Below are 15,171 nucleotides of genomic sequence, written 5' to 3' on the forward strand. Positions count from 1 at the left end.
CTTGAATATTGCAATATGATATGGTACCCACACTATCAAAAGGATATTGCACAAATAGAGAGTGTACAAAGGTCCTTTACAGCTAGAATAGAAGAAGTTAAGGACCTAGACTACTGGGAAAGACTACAATTCTTAAAATTATATAGTCTAGAAAGGAGAAGAGAACGCTACATGATAATTCAGGCATGGAAACAGATAGAAGGAATAGCAGAAAATATCATGGAACTAAAAATATCAGAAAGAGCAAGCAGAGGTAGATTAATAGTGCCCAAAACTATACCAGGAAAAATAAGGAAAGCACACAGGACATTAATCCACTACGCACCAGCATCGATAATGCAGCGTCTATTCAATGCGTTGCCAGCTCATCTGAGGAATATATCAGGAGTGAGCGTAGATGTGTTTAAGAATAAGCTCGACAAATATCTAAACTGCATCCCAGACCATCCAAGATTGGAAGATGCAAAATATACCGGAAGATGTACTAGCAACTCTCTGGTAGACATTAGAGGTGCCTCACACTGAGGGACCTGGGGCAACCGAACAAGATGTAAGGTCTGTAAGGTAAGATCCTCATATTGTCGTATTGTAAATGTTAATATAGCTGTCATATTTTGGTTTGGGATTCAGCTGATAGCTTATGCGAGTTACCTCGCCTTATTTAACTCATTCTCAGTTGAGGTGTACAGAGGAAGTAACGTTATTCCCATAGCACTTCTTGCCCCAGATTGGCTAGCTATGACTGACGTAACTAAGCTCCTCCCCACCAATACCATGCTTTTGCCTGCAGTAGTCAAGTGGGAAGGCAGTCTTTTAACTTTGTTGACCTTTCAACATAGCTAATAATGGTATCTTGTGCCATATAAATCAGAAATTGTAAGGAATTTGTACTTTTCATTGCTTTCCAAGAATATTCCCTCGGGACGGAATTTGGTAGTATGACATCTTCATCCGTTTAGCAGACGAATTTGCGTCAGTAATTATATGATGCTTTATGTCAATTACAGTTACAAATATAATTACCAGTTGTATTATCAAATTACAAATTACAACTGAAATTTATTATTAAATAGATTAAAGATTTACACTTAAAATTACCTTGAAAATTGTAATTGATTACATTTCAATTGAGTTACAATTACAGCTTGCCGCTAACACACAGCCCTACTGGGAATGGGGGACGTGGCCTAGGCAGGCAGAGATGCCAACTAGTCAGTTTCCTTCACTCCAGATGCAACTAACTCATTAGGTCTCAGTGAGTGCTCTTGTCTCTAGTTACCATAAATAGATATGTAGATACTTTACTTAAATGGAACAAAGTCATTTTGTTCGTCTTACGTCATATTTTTTAAAGTTCAAATTTGACTAATATGTCTCATTGTAAACTAGCTTTTTTTTCCTCCGGTAATAGATTGTGTAAATTTCAGCGATTCTGTTCGTTTTCACTCGTTTTCATCGGTATTATGAGCTTTAAGTTATTTATGTTTGATTGGTGTGAAAACAACAGTAAATGAGGTCTTTCATGCTAGTAGTTTTGTTTTCTTTTTACCACGGCTGTGTTTGACTTCATGTAAAAGTTTGGGAGTTTTATCCATATTGCCGATGCACGATATTAGTCATTGGAAGACTTAATATTACCTTATTAGCTTCAGCTACATTTACATTTACAATTATATTACCATGACGATCTCACAGCAAGTAAAGTGGTTACATAAATTATTTCAGTCCTATTCTATGATATGACACCATTTATAACATACAGTAAGTGTTTACTGTCGTACACTGATTGAATACAATAAACGGATGTTGCTATCGGATTCGGTCATATTAGGAAAGAAAGTGGTTTCTCGTTTGGTTGTTCATGGCTGTACACATTTATACAACAAATATATCATGAAGACAATACTTTTTAACTTAGAAGATGGTGTGAAGATATGGAGGTAGAGAAGTTGGACGATTGTAATTTGGCCTCTCTCTCTCTCTCTCTCTCTCTCTCTCTCTCTCTCTCTCTCTCTCTCTCTCTCTCTGCCTTCCTTTTATTTTACCTCCTTTCATGTTCTCTTTTTTCATCTTACTCCCCACCCCCTCCTAACATGCTTTATTCATAGTGCAACAGAGAAGTTTTTCCTTCTGTTACACCTTTCAAACCTTTTACTGTCGAGTTCCTTCTCAGCGCTGAATGACCTCATAGGTCCCAGTGCTTGGCCTTTGGCCTAAATTCTATATTCAACTCGACTCTCGCTGCCTGATTACATGCTGCTGCCTGCGCCAGCTGCGCACGAGAGACAGAAAGACTCATTTCAAAATTTGTCATACCGATTTTAATTGCTAACCCCATTGTAAAATCGAATTATTGTAGGATGAATTACAGTTATTATTATCACTAGGGCTCAGTTTTTCCAGACCTCTGAGTCTTAAGTAGACTCTTCTCGGGCTAGTTCTCAGGGATTAATCCTGAGAAGAAGAAGGAAAAAAAATAAAATAAAATAAAAAATAAATAAATAAAAAAAATTTAGACTATTTAAGAAACCTGTCTTATTTAAAAATATTATGATGTTAATTGAAAAAGCTTTGCTTTCAGCAAGAATACTTTTTAATTTCATACAATCAACTTACCTGTCAGATATATACATAGCTAAGACTCCGTCGTCCCAGCTATGTATATATCTGCCAGGTAAGTATGTATGAAACTTTATTGTAACATAACAATATCATTTTTTGAATTTCTTAGATAAATTGATCTTGGTTGGGTCCAATTTGGGCATTCAATAAGTAAATGCTGCACTGTCATGGGTGTTTGACATGTATTACACTTTATTGGGTCAGCATGTGGTGTTGACATCAAGTGACCATGCGAGAATCTTGTGTGTCCTATACGGAGCCTTTTTAGGATCACCTCTTCTGATCTTTCTTTTTGTGAGGATGTCCTCCATGCATACACTTCAGTTTTGTTCATGAAACTTACCTGTCAGATATATATATAGCTGTATTTTTCCGAATCCGACAGAAATTTAAACACTTACGACACACGCAGTGGGAGTCAGGTGGTTAGTACCCATTCCCGCCGCTGGGAGGCGGGTATCAGGAATCATTCCCATTTTCTATTCATAATTTTTCTGTCGCCGGTGCTGAAAACACCTGTTTGCAGCACCTCCGTCCAGATTTTGGAAACTTACTAGCTACTTGAGTATCCCTTTTGGTTTTTCTTTGGTATCTGAATTGGATCGGTGGCTTGGCACACGTTGACTTTGGATTGATTTGAATTTGGTATTGATTTTTCTTTGATCAAGATGTCAGGGTCTAGTTCTGCTAGCGCTAGATTTTGTTCTATGTCCGAATGTAGAGGTAGGCTACTGAAAGCTTCAGTAGACCCACATTCTGTTTGTAAAGTTTGCAGGGGGAATGAATGTACTTTTGAAAGTCGTTGTAAGGAGTGTGAAAGATTAACAGAGTCGGAATGGAAGGGGGCGTATGAAACCTATCTTAAGAAACTTGAGCGAGATAGGTTAAGGAGGTCTTCCTCCAGGAGTGTTTCAGGTAGGCAAGATTTTAATGATTCTCCTGCTAACCCTCCTTCTGTAGATTATGCTCCTACCCCTGTAGTGTTGCCTCCGGCCCCTGAAACAGTGTCGGTAGAAGGTAATACTTTATCGCTAATTCTTGAATCGATTCGTAACTTAGAATCAAGGAGCGTGCGCGTGCACGTCTTCTCAAGGAGTGCTTTTCTTCTTCTGAAGCTTCCTCCCGGGCACAAGGGGTGGAGCTCTCATACACCGCTTCACGTCCGCTGGAAAAGGACAGCTCGCGTTCGGGACGCTTCACGTCCAAGTTGTTCTCCGGAACTTTGCTCGTCGCCTGATAGTTCGTTTTGCTGCTTTTCCTCCGCAGAAGAAGCGTAAGGATTATTCGGAGGCGGAGTCTTTCCTAGATGTTTCTTTCGAGCGCCGCAGTCGCTCTAAGGAGCGTGAAGTGGCGGTTCCTGGGAGTAGGAAGAAGGCGTCCCCTCGCCACTCGCCTGCTCACAGGATCAGCCCCTCCCCAGAAAAGGAGGCTTCACCTACAAGCAAGATTCTCCAGTCTCTTCAGCAGCAACTTCGAGATGTTTTTTCTTCGAGAGAGACTGTTCCACGTCGCCGTAAGAAGGATGACAATCTTCCTTGTGAAGAGGTCGAGGCGTTCTCCCTCTCCCCTCTCCTCGCTCGTCTCTCTCTCCGTTTGAGTCTCCCTCTAGAGTTCGTTCTGCTCCCCAGCAACTTTCTAGAGGAGGCGAGAAATTTGTTTCTCGCTCTCGTGAAGCGGTTGTTTCCGCTGCTTACGAAACTTGTTGATAAGAAGCGCGTTTCTTTAGATGCCGAGCGCGCTTCTGTGAAAGTCAAGCGCGCTTTAGTGGACGCAGAGCGTGATTCGGTGCAAGGTAAGCGAGCGCCAGTGGACGCTCAGCGCGTTTTAGTGGACGCTCGGCGCGCACCAGTGGACGCTCAGCGCGCGCCAGTGGATCACCTCTTCTGATCTTTCTTTTTGTGAGGATGTCCTCCATGCATACACTTCAGTTTTGTTCATGAAACTTACCTGTCAGATATATATATAGCTGTATTTTTCCGAATCCGACAGAAATTTAAACACTTACGACACACGCAGTGGGAGTCAGGTGGTTAGTACCCATTCCCGCCGCTGGGAGGCGGGTATCAGGAATCATTCCCATTTTCTATTCATAATTTTCTGTCGCCGGTGCTGAAAACACCTGTTTGCAGCACCTCCGTCCAGATTTTGGAAACTTACTAGCTACTTGAGTATCCCTTTTGGTTTTTCTTTGTATCTGAATTGGATCGGTGGCTTGGCACACGTTGACTTTGGATTGATTTGAATTTGGTATTGATTTTTCTTTGATCAAGATGTCAGGGTCTAGTTCTGCTAGCGCTAGATTTTGTTCTATGTCCGAATGTAGAGGTAGGACTACTGAAAGCTTCAGTAGACCCACATTCTGTTTGTAAAGTTTGCAGGGGGAATGAATGTACGTTGAAAGTCCTTGTAAGGAGTGTGAAAGATTAACAGAGTCGGAATGGAAGGCGTGTGAAAACCTATCTTAAGAAACTTGAGCGAGATAGGTTAAGGAGGTCTTCCTCCAGGAGTGTTTCAGGTAGGCAAGATTTTAATGATTCTCCTGCTAACCCGCCTTCCCTGTAGATTATGCTCCTACCCCTGTAGTGTTGCCTCCGGCCCCTGAAACAGTGTCGGTAGAAGGTAATACTTTATCGCTAATTCTTGAATCGATTCGTAACTTAGAATCAAAGTGTTAGCTCTGGAGAGCAAAAGTGAAGAGAAGTGCAGTGAAAGTGCCCTTGTGTAGTGGAGGGTGCGTCAGATCGGCCTCATTCCGCCTCTAGACCTAGACCTCTGCTTGACTCCCAGATTACGGGGAGAGAGCATGTCGAAAGTCGAAGGAGGGTTACGAGGAACCCCCACCGATCTGGCGTGCCTTCGGCAGCTTCTGACGAACCTACCCAGACTGTCAAGGAGCGCGCGTGCACGTCTTCTCAAGGAGTGCTTTTCTTCTTCTGAAGCTTCCTCCCCGCACAAGGGGTGGAGCTCTCATACCGCTTCACGTCCGCTGAAAAGGACGGCTCGCGTTCGGGACGCTTCACGTCCAAGTTGTTCTCCGGAACTTTGCTCGTCGCCTGATAGTTCGTTTGGCTGCTTTTCCTCCGCAGAAGAAGCGTAAGGATTATTCGGAGGCGGAGTCTTTCCTAGATGTTTCTTTCGAGCGCCGCAGTCGCTCTAAGGAGCCGTGAAGTGGCGGTTCCTGGGAGTAGGAAGAAGGCGTCCCCTCGCCACTCGCCTGCTCACAGGATCAGCCCCTCCCCAGAAAAGGAGGCTTCACCTACAAGCAAGATTCTCCAGTCTCTTCAGCAGCAACTTCGAGATGTTTTTTCTTCGAGAGAGACTGTTCCACGTCGCCGTAAGAAGGATGACAATCTTCCTGTGAAGAGGTCGAGGCGTTCTCCCCGTCTCCCTCTCCTCGCTCGTCTCTCTCTCCGTTTGAGTCTCCCTCTAGAGTTCGTTCTGCTCCCCAGCAAAACTTTCTAGAGGAGGCGAGAAATTGCGTTTCTCGCTCTCGTGAAGCGGTTGTTTCGCTGCTACGAAACTTGTTGATAAGAAGCGCGTTTCTTTAGATGCCGAGCGCGCTTCTGTGAAAGTCAAGCGCGCTTTAGTGGACGCCGAGCGTGATTCGCGGTTGCAAGGTAACGCGAGCGCCAGTAGGGTACGCTCAGAGCGTTTTAGTGGACGCTCGGCGCGCACCAGTGGACGCTCAGCGCGCGCCAGTGGACGCCAGGTGTACACCTGTTGCGGTCGAGCGCGCTTCAGTCGGCGCCAGTAGATTGGCTTCGGACCCAAGCAGCGCCGTACGGACGTCAGTTTTCCACCTCCGCAAGCGCAAGTGGAAGCGGGAATCTTCTTCCTGTTCGCCGCTCTTTCTCTTTTGAGAAAGCTCGTGACTCTTCTTTACTTCCTCCGACTTCTCCAGTGTCTGAAGAGGAAATTAGTGACGCTTTCGTCGAAGTGGACGAAGAACAGCAGTTGGCTCCAGTTTCGACGGACTACAAGGTTTTGACTCGTTTGCTACAGTCAGTCTTTGCAGACACTTTCCAACCTGAAGCTCCACGTACTCCTCCCTCTCAGTTTTCGTCATCCAAAGCTACTAAGATCTCGGGCTTTGTGAAAATGAAGAAGTCGCTTTCTACGAAGCAAGCTTTTCGAAAGGTCCATGATTGGATGGAAAAGAGGAAAGCTTCAGGCAAGACTTCTTTCGCTTTACCACCTTCAAGACTTTGTGGCAAAGCTGGTATGTGGTATGAGATGGGAGAAAACGTCGGAGTTAAGCTTCCAGCCTCAGCTCAAGGAGACTTTGGGTAGTATGTGGATGCCGCCAGAAGATCTTTTCTGTCTTCCTCCCTCTAAGGTCTCTTGGACGCATAGTGAGTTAGACTTTCACCTTAAAGGCCTCTTCAGGACACTAGAGGTCTTTAATTTTCTTGACTGGTGCCTAGGAGTATTGGATGCCAGGTCCAGGAGTTCTGATTCCATCAGTCTGGGGGAGCTGTCCAGTGTTGTCTTGCATGGACAAGGCCGTCAGGGATGGTTCTGAGGAATGGCTGCTCATTCAGCACGGGACTGCTTAAGAAGAGAGCACTTTTTTGCAATTTTACTGCAAAAGTCGGTCTCACCAGCTCAAAAAGCGGATCTTCTTTTCGCTCTTTCTCAGAACATCTCTTACCCCAGTCTATGGTAAAGGACATAGCTGCCAGTCTCCAGGAGAAAGCAAACCCCAAGACCTTCTGGCACAGTCTTCTAGGAAGCCTACTACTACTTTGTCTTCTGGGTCCTCTGCTTTGAAGAAATCGAAGCCCTTTCGATCTGCTTCTTCCTCGAAGCCAGCCCCTCGAGGAAGAGGCTCTTTCAGAGGCAAGACTCCCGCTCCTTCCAAGAGCAAGAAGTGAGAGGGAAGTCCTTCAGCCACCGGTAGGAGCCAGGCTTCTACATTTCGCGAAAGCTTGGGAAGAGAGAGGTGCCGACGCTTGGTCTCTGGACATCGTCAAGAAGGGGTACAGAATTCCTTTACCTGATGTTACCCCCGCTGTCTTCGACACCAAAGGATTTGTCTCCTTCGTATCAGGGAGAAAAGCAGAAAGTGCTTCACGATCTACTAGATCAAATGATCGAGAAGCAGGCGGTGGAACAGGTCTTCGACCGGAGTTCTCCGGGGTTTTACAACGTCTGTTCCTAGTGCCGAAGCAGTCATGGGGGGTGGCAGCCCCTGTTCGGATGTCAGCAGTCTAAATCGCTTCGTTACCAAGCAGAAGTTCAAGATGGAGACACCTCAATCCGTGCTTGCAGCCTTAAGACCGGGGAGATTGGATGGTCTCTTTAGACCTTCAGGACGCATACTTTCACGTCCCCATCCATCCCGATCAAGGAAATACCTGCGGTTTGTCCTGAAAGGGAAGATTTTCCAATTCAGGGCACTCTGCTTCGGTCTCAGCACGGCGCCGATGGTGTTCACCGTTCTTATGAAGAACGTTGCGAGGTGGCTCCATCTTGCGGAAATAAGGATCTCTCTCTACCTAGACGACTGGCTTATTCGAGCCTCATCGCAAGACCGGTGTCTGAAGGACCTTCACACGACTCTGTCGTTAGCGAGGTCCTGGACTTCTGGTGAATCTCGAAAAGTCGCATCTGACTCCTTCTCAATCCTTAGTCTATCTTCAATGCCTGGACCAAAGTGTCGGCCTTTCGAGGGAAGGAAACCCATGCTCGGTGAGGGAATGGATGAGTCTGCTGGGGACCATTTCCTCACTGGAGAAGTTTGTTTCTCTGGGAAGGTTGCACCTCCGACCACTTCAGTTCTTCCTCTCAAGCAATTGGTCACGCAAACAGGATCTAGAAGAGGTCTTGTTTTTGACGGAAGAAGTGAAAAAGCACCTCAAATGGTGGTTGGATCCAAAGAAGCTTGCGGAAGGACTTTCGCTCAAGCTTCGGAACCCCGACCTAGTGTTGTTCTCCGACGCGTCCTCCACGGGTTTGGGGAGCAACACTGGGAGGGAGAGAAGTGTCAGGCACTGGAGAGGGGAACAGGTGTCCTGGCACATCAATCTAAAAGAAATTTCAGCGGTTACCTTGCTCTAAGGTTCTTCCAAGAGGAAGTCTCCAACAAAGTGGTTCAGATAAACTCGGACAACACCACAGCCTTGGCATACCTCAGGAAACAGGGGGGAACTCACTCTCCTTCTCTGTTCGCCATCGCGAAAAATATCCTGATTTGGGCGAAGTCGCAAAACGTCACGATTCTGACAAGATTTGTGTCAGGGTGGAAAAACGTGCGAGCGGACCTTCTCAGTCGGCAAGGACAGCTTCTGCCGACGGAATGGGGACCCCTTCATCAGGAAGTATGCCAGGCGCTATGGAAGCTGTGGGACGTCCTCATGTGGACGTTTTCGCAACTTCCCGAACAAAGAGACTTCCGCTGTATTGCTCCCCAGTTCTGGACCCGGGAGCAGTGGCAGTAGACGCCCTACTGTGGAATTGGTCGGGACTAGACATTACGCTTTTCCCCCATTCAAAATCCTCGGGGAAGTAATGAGGAAGTTCGCTGCATCAGAAGGAGCGAGAATGACCCTCATCGCCCCCTTCTGGCCAGCGGTCGACTGGTTCACGGAGGTGATGTCCTTCCTAGTAGACTTTCCAAGGACTCTGCCCTAAGGAAAGAATCTACTCAGACAGCCCCACTTCGAGAGGTACCACAAAAAACCTCCCCGCTATGAGTCTGACTGCGTTCAGGACTATCAAGAAGTTGGCCAGAGCGAGGGGTTTTTCAAGACCTGTGGCAACGGCATTTGCCACCGCAAGGAGGCCCTCCTCAATCGCAGTTTACCAATCAAAAGTGGGCTGTCTTTAGAAGTTGGTGCAGAAGGAAGGCATTTCCTCCACCTCAACCTCTGTGAGCCAGATAGCAGATTTCCTTCTTCACCTTAGGAAAGAGCGAAACTAGCCGTTCCCACGATTAAAGGCTACAGAAGCGTGCTTTCTGTGGTCTTCAGGCATAGAGGACTCGACTTAGCGAATGATAGAGACATTCATGATCTCATTAGATCATTTGAGACTGTGAAAGTTCTCCAACCGAAAGTACCATCGTGGAACTTAGACGTGGTACTGAAGTTTCTCATGTCGAGTCAATTTGAGCCGCTCCATTTAGCCTCGCTTAGGAATCTTACTAAGAAGACATTTTCCTAACCGCTCTGGCGACGGCGAAGAGGGTTAGCGAAATTCAAGTCATAAGCAAGCATATTGGGTTCAAGGATCATAGTGCAGTTTGTTCCTTAAGTCCTACGTTCTAGCAAAAGAACGAGAACAACCCTTCCAAACCTGGCAGAGGACGTTCGAGATCAAAGGGTTGTCGGAGCTAGTGGGACCTGAAGCTGAGAGAGTCCTGTGTCCTGTCAGGGCTCTCAAGTTTTATTTGCAGAGAACCAGAGCATGCAGAGGTTCTTCGGAGAACTTGTGGTGCTCTGTGAAAAACCAGATCTTCCGATGTCGAAGAATGCCAACTGGCGTTCTTCTTAAGAAGTACGGTTAAGGAAGGCATGAACCCAAAGAAAAGTAGTGAAAGTGACATGGAGCTTCTGAAAGTGAAAGCCCACGAGTTGAGGGCTATTGGTACTTCGGTGGCTTTTCACAAAAATATGGCAATCAAAGATATTTTGGGCGCCACTTATTGGCGAAGCAATTCGGTGTTCGCTTCACACTACCTGCGGGAGGTGAAAGCAACATACGAAAATTGGTTACTCGCTCGGGACCATACGTCGCTGCAGACACTGTTTTGGGGGCAGGAGGTAGCGCTCATCCTATCCTTAATGTTTAGGGGAGTTTTTAACTTGTGTTATGGTTGTGGGGTTGACCGCCTGCGGCGGATCTCCCTTCCATTAGCTTAGTCTATGTGGGATACTTTTGGTAGGCTACGCCAGGTGGTTTGGTTTTACTTCGTTGCCCTCATTTGTATGGTCAATGGTCTAGTCACGTCGTGGTCTCGCCCCTGTTGACAGATCATCTGGAGTGCACCAGCTTTATAGGTCTCTACCTTGCTGGCAACTCTAGTAGCACAAGCAGACTTATGCGGCAGTAACCACGAAGTCAGCTATGCTAACAGGTAAGGAATCAAGATATCAATTATCTGCATATATATGTTTCCTAAAATCTTCTATTCTGTCTACTCCCACCACCAAAGGTGGGATTCAGCTATATATATATCTGACAGGTAAGTTTCATGAACAAAATGATATTGTAATGATACAATTAAGTTTGTTCATACTTACCTGGCAGATATATATAATCAAGTACCCACCCACCTCCCCTCAGGAGACAGTGGAAATAAAAATTATGAATAGAAAATGGGAATGATTCCTGATACCCGCCTCCTAGCGGCGGGAATGGGTACTAACCACCTGACTCCCACTGCGTGTGTCATAAGTGTTTAAATTTCTGTCGGATTCGGAAAAATACAGCTATATATATATCTGCCAGGTAAGTATGAACAAACTTAATTGTATCATTACAATATCATTTTTATGTTTTTAAGTTCATTTGTGGTTGGCACTAAGGCCCATTCTCTTTTCCAATCCTGGTATATCATATCAATGGTTTAACAGATGTTATCCAGTCTGACACTGGGGCATGTGTAATTGTTGGAGGGATAGTGTTTCTTTTTCTATTGATAATCCTGATTGGAGGAGTTGATGAATTTTTATTTGTATTTCCTGCACTATTTGGTTTACTGATTTATACTGTCTTATAGCATCTATAGCGCTACGCGAGTCACTGAAAATAACAGAGACACTTGCTTTTGCCTCAGATATCATATCAAGAGCCATCTGTATGGCTGTGACTTCAGCAGTAAATATTGATGATATTAAAGGTAGGCTTCTTTTGATTAACATATTTTTCGAATATGCAGATGCTCCTACTACAACATCATTTTTGGAGCCGTCTGTAAATACTACCATGAATTTGTTTCCTTTTCTTCTAATGTGCTCCAAAGCATGTTGGTGGTACATTTCTGTACTTGTCATTTGCTTTTTAAGCAGGTAAGACAGGGAGGTACATATCTTTATTCGTTTTAAAATCCACAGTGGTTTCAATTCCATTGGTGGGTGAAAAATTGGATCTATGTTATGCAAGTTCATTAGATATTTAGCTCTTTTTGGGAAAGAGCTAGTACTATAAACTTCTTTTACTGGATTACAATTTTGAAAGCAGTCAGCTGCAGGAGACGATCCGCTTGCAGTGAAAGACCTCTTCGTATTGCTATCAAATTACGGTGATGTTTCAAGGGCAACACACCTGCCTCTACCAGAAGCAAGCTTGTTGGGGACGATCGGAATGCTCCTGTGCACAATCGCATGCCTTCATGGTGCTTTGCATTGAGAGTTTTTAATGCAGATTCTGAGGCGGATGAATATATTGGACAGCAGTAATCTAAAATGTCTCGCTTTGCTCCCCAATTAGTGTGTGATAACTTTTTCAATATGGCAAGGGCTTTGATGCCCTTGGCTTTAATATATTTGATGGGCTCTTTCCAATTTAAATGTTGATCAAGATTTTTGTACAAAATTGTATTTCAGTGCTATAAAGGTGTGAAGTTTGATTGTTTGGTTCTTCAGCCATCTTTTGTCTTTGTAGAAGATGATTGCTTTTGTTTTATCAGTTGAAAATTTAAATCTGGCTGAATTTGTCCAACTACATATATTTGAAATGGCAGTACTGAGAACTCTCTGAGCATGTCTCAAATTACTACTCATATAGTAAATAACAAAGTCATCAACATATAAACTGTTTTTTACACCACTTGGTAAATTTATAGTATTGTCATTGATTGCTAAAGCAAACAATGTATACAGCTCAAGACACTACATGGCCTGAGGGATCCTTTCTTACAGTTGTTTATAGGCTTTATTGAGTAGGAATTTTCTACTCTTACTTGAAAAGTTCTGTTGTTCCGACACGGGATACAAACCTTTCGGTCCTTTTACAATAGGAAGGTAACTAACGGCAGCTGGATGGTCGTAAGCTTTCGAACAAGGGAGTTTGGTAGTTAACTGCTTGTCTGACAGTGCGCGCGTCGCGCGACTGGGAGGCGAAGAACCACTTTTGCTTTCGGCCTGCTGGTGTGTAGACGTGCTCTTCATCGCTATCTGCCTGCTTCATCGTTGTGTGCTTTCTGGATATTTGTATTATCTCTTACTGTTTGTGTGTGTGTAAAAGTGAACTGTAAGTACTCTTTTCATTTTTTCATATACACTTATTGTTATTGACAAGTGAATAATGGACCAAGGATCGAAGGAATCTCCGTGCCCTTCCATTACCTGGCGACTGTGCCCCGGGGTGGAGGGACGTAAATGTGGGAAATTTAGAAGTTTTCCTGAGATCGATCCCCATGTCCTTTGTGCTCGGTGTTGGGGGCGGGAGTGCTCTCGCACAGAGCCTTGTGTTGTATATGTTAATTGGTCGGAGGTGCAGTGGGGCTTGTACGAGGGCAGGAAGAAGTGAAGGCCTGCCAAGGAGTTGTCGGAAAGCTCTCCTGCGACTCCCTTGGTAACAGACACTTCGTCTTCTTTCTTGAACCCCGCGCAGCTCCCGCGTATGGCACCTTCCCCTTCGGGGGGGTTATCCAGGTCCTTCTCTTCGCCCGATCCGTCGAGCGTAGAGGAGGGCGCCCGGTACCCCGACGTACAGCTGTATTCGGGGTCTTCCGTTCGTTCGGTGTGGACTCGCCCCCCCCCCCCCTCCCCCCTCCCCCCCGCACAAGGGGGAACCCCTCCTACTTACCCGACTCTTGCTTCCGCAGGTGCTTCTGCCGTGAGGGATGACCTTGGTCAGGTGTGGGTGTCTTTGGGACTGCAGGGCGTGCCGAGTGTCCAGGGGCTGCTTCATCATCTGGCGGGGTCTGGTGCGGTCACCCATGGAACGGTGACCACGACAACTACCACCCTGTCTACTCCAGGGTATGCCAACCCTCCTCACCTGGTTTATTCGCCGCACGTGATGTCTGTCTCTCCTACAGCCGCTGTGCAGGAGCCGATCGCCGTACCGAGGAGGGGCGTGCCGCCGCCGCCCGGGTTTGCCTTGCTGCCTCGACCGGACTTCCGCTGCCCTAAAAGCTTGCCCCTGGACCTGCCGCCGGTACCCAGGTTGTCGCTGGCTGTTGCCCCGCCTCCTGTGTTACCTGTGCTGCCTGCCGTGCCTGCTGTACCTGTGTCCGATGCTGTGCTGGCTGTTCCTGCCGTTCCTGCCGCTCCTGCCGCTCCTGCCGTTCCTGCTGTTCCCGCTGTGTCCGTACCTGCTGATGTCATCCCTGCTCTTCTTCGTCGTCCGCAGCCGCCTCTTCCCCTTCGATTTCCAAGGCTACCCAGCCGTGGAAGAAGAAGGCTGCCTCCTCCCCTCCTAAGAAGGCTCCTTCGGGAACTTCTCAGGGCCCGTCCCACTCCGGTGGGACAGGGGTTCCTTCTGCTGGTCCTCCTACTCCTTCAGGAGCGGGGCCCGTCTCTCCTTCCGCAAGGAAGAAGAAGACGGGGACCAGAGGGGTACTAGCTAACACCAGTACTTCCTCGCCTGGTGCTAGGGGTTCTGCCGCTACACCAGGTTCCGTCTCGGCCTCTTGTTCGTGAGAGGTACCGAGTGTACGGTCACCTACCGGTGGCCGTGCAGCCAAGAACCAGACGCCAGAGCTTGCTCGGCGCCAGGTTCACAGCACGGAGCGGAAGGCTGGTGAGAGCCGCTCAGGCGACTCTCACCAGGCCTGCTCTCGCTCTCGTAGCGACCAGCCGGTCACCCGGGTTGACGTGATGGTCCCAGACCGGCCACGAGCTGAGGCTGGGAAGAGGTCCCCCCGATCGCTGGCGCCAGGTGGTTCGACGCGCCGTGAGGACACGCACCGGTCTCACCGCGACAGTGGTCTCTACAGGTCACCTGACCGCCGCTCCCACAGGGACCGGAGGGGTAGGGCAACCAGCAGCAGTTCCTCTGACGCTCGAGATCGGGGCCGCTGTTCTCGGTCCAGCCGTTCTCCCCAGGGGAACGGCACGACCAGGCCTGCAGCTCGATCCCCACCGCGGGTTGGAGATCGCCTGCAGCCCTCCAAGCACACTGGTTCTGCCAGTGAGCGAGGGGGGAGCGTCAGGTCTGCCTCTCCCGTGCCTTCAACTTCCTCGGGTTACACCGGGAAGTGCGAGACACCGAGGAGTGATCGTGAGGGGCGCGCCCCACACGATCCCGTCACGACGCCGTACGTGCCAGGCATGGTCTTAGGATCGACCAGGTCGTACGCACAAGTGACAGGAGGAGACCGAGAGGGGTCTGTCGCCGTTCCCCCTCTTGAAGGGGGAGGATCTCGGGAGCTGCTCTTGTTCGAGGGACTTGACAGTCCTACTCCACAAGATGCAGTCACTCCCGAGATTCAGAGGAACTTTGCCGAGGTTATTGCGCTGATTCGTCAGCACAACGATCTCGGGGAAAGATCGCCGCTCCCCCCATCCGAGCCCACGTCCCAGCTCGAGTCGTTTTGGGGTCCTAAGAAGGAACCCAGACCGTGACGGTGGGTCGCCGCGATCAGAGCTTGCGACTCTG

At 47.4% G+C, this 15,171-nt stretch overlaps 1 protein-coding gene across 5 annotated transcripts in view; it reads left to right on the forward strand.

Moving 5' to 3' along the window:
* LOC135226597 (lymphocyte antigen 75-like) overlaps nucleotides 1–15,171 on the forward strand; it is a 149,834-nt gene that overhangs the window by 42,198 nt on the left and 92,465 nt on the right. For 4 of the 5 annotated variants that reach the window (XM_064266295.1, XM_064266296.1, XM_064266292.1 and 1 more), the window contains one exon: nucleotides 1,145–1,255. The exons of the other annotated variant lie outside the window; for it this stretch is intronic. The gene's annotated coding sequence lies outside the window, so the exon portion shown is untranslated. The remainder of the gene's footprint in view (nucleotides 1–1,144; nucleotides 1,256–15,171) is intronic. 5 annotated transcript variants of the gene reach the window in all.

Source organism: Macrobrachium nipponense, chromosome 14 (assembly GCF_015104395.2).
Source record: "Macrobrachium nipponense isolate FS-2020 chromosome 14, ASM1510439v2, whole genome shotgun sequence".
NCBI classification, from domain to species: domain Eukaryota; kingdom Metazoa; phylum Arthropoda; class Malacostraca; order Decapoda; family Palaemonidae; genus Macrobrachium; species Macrobrachium nipponense.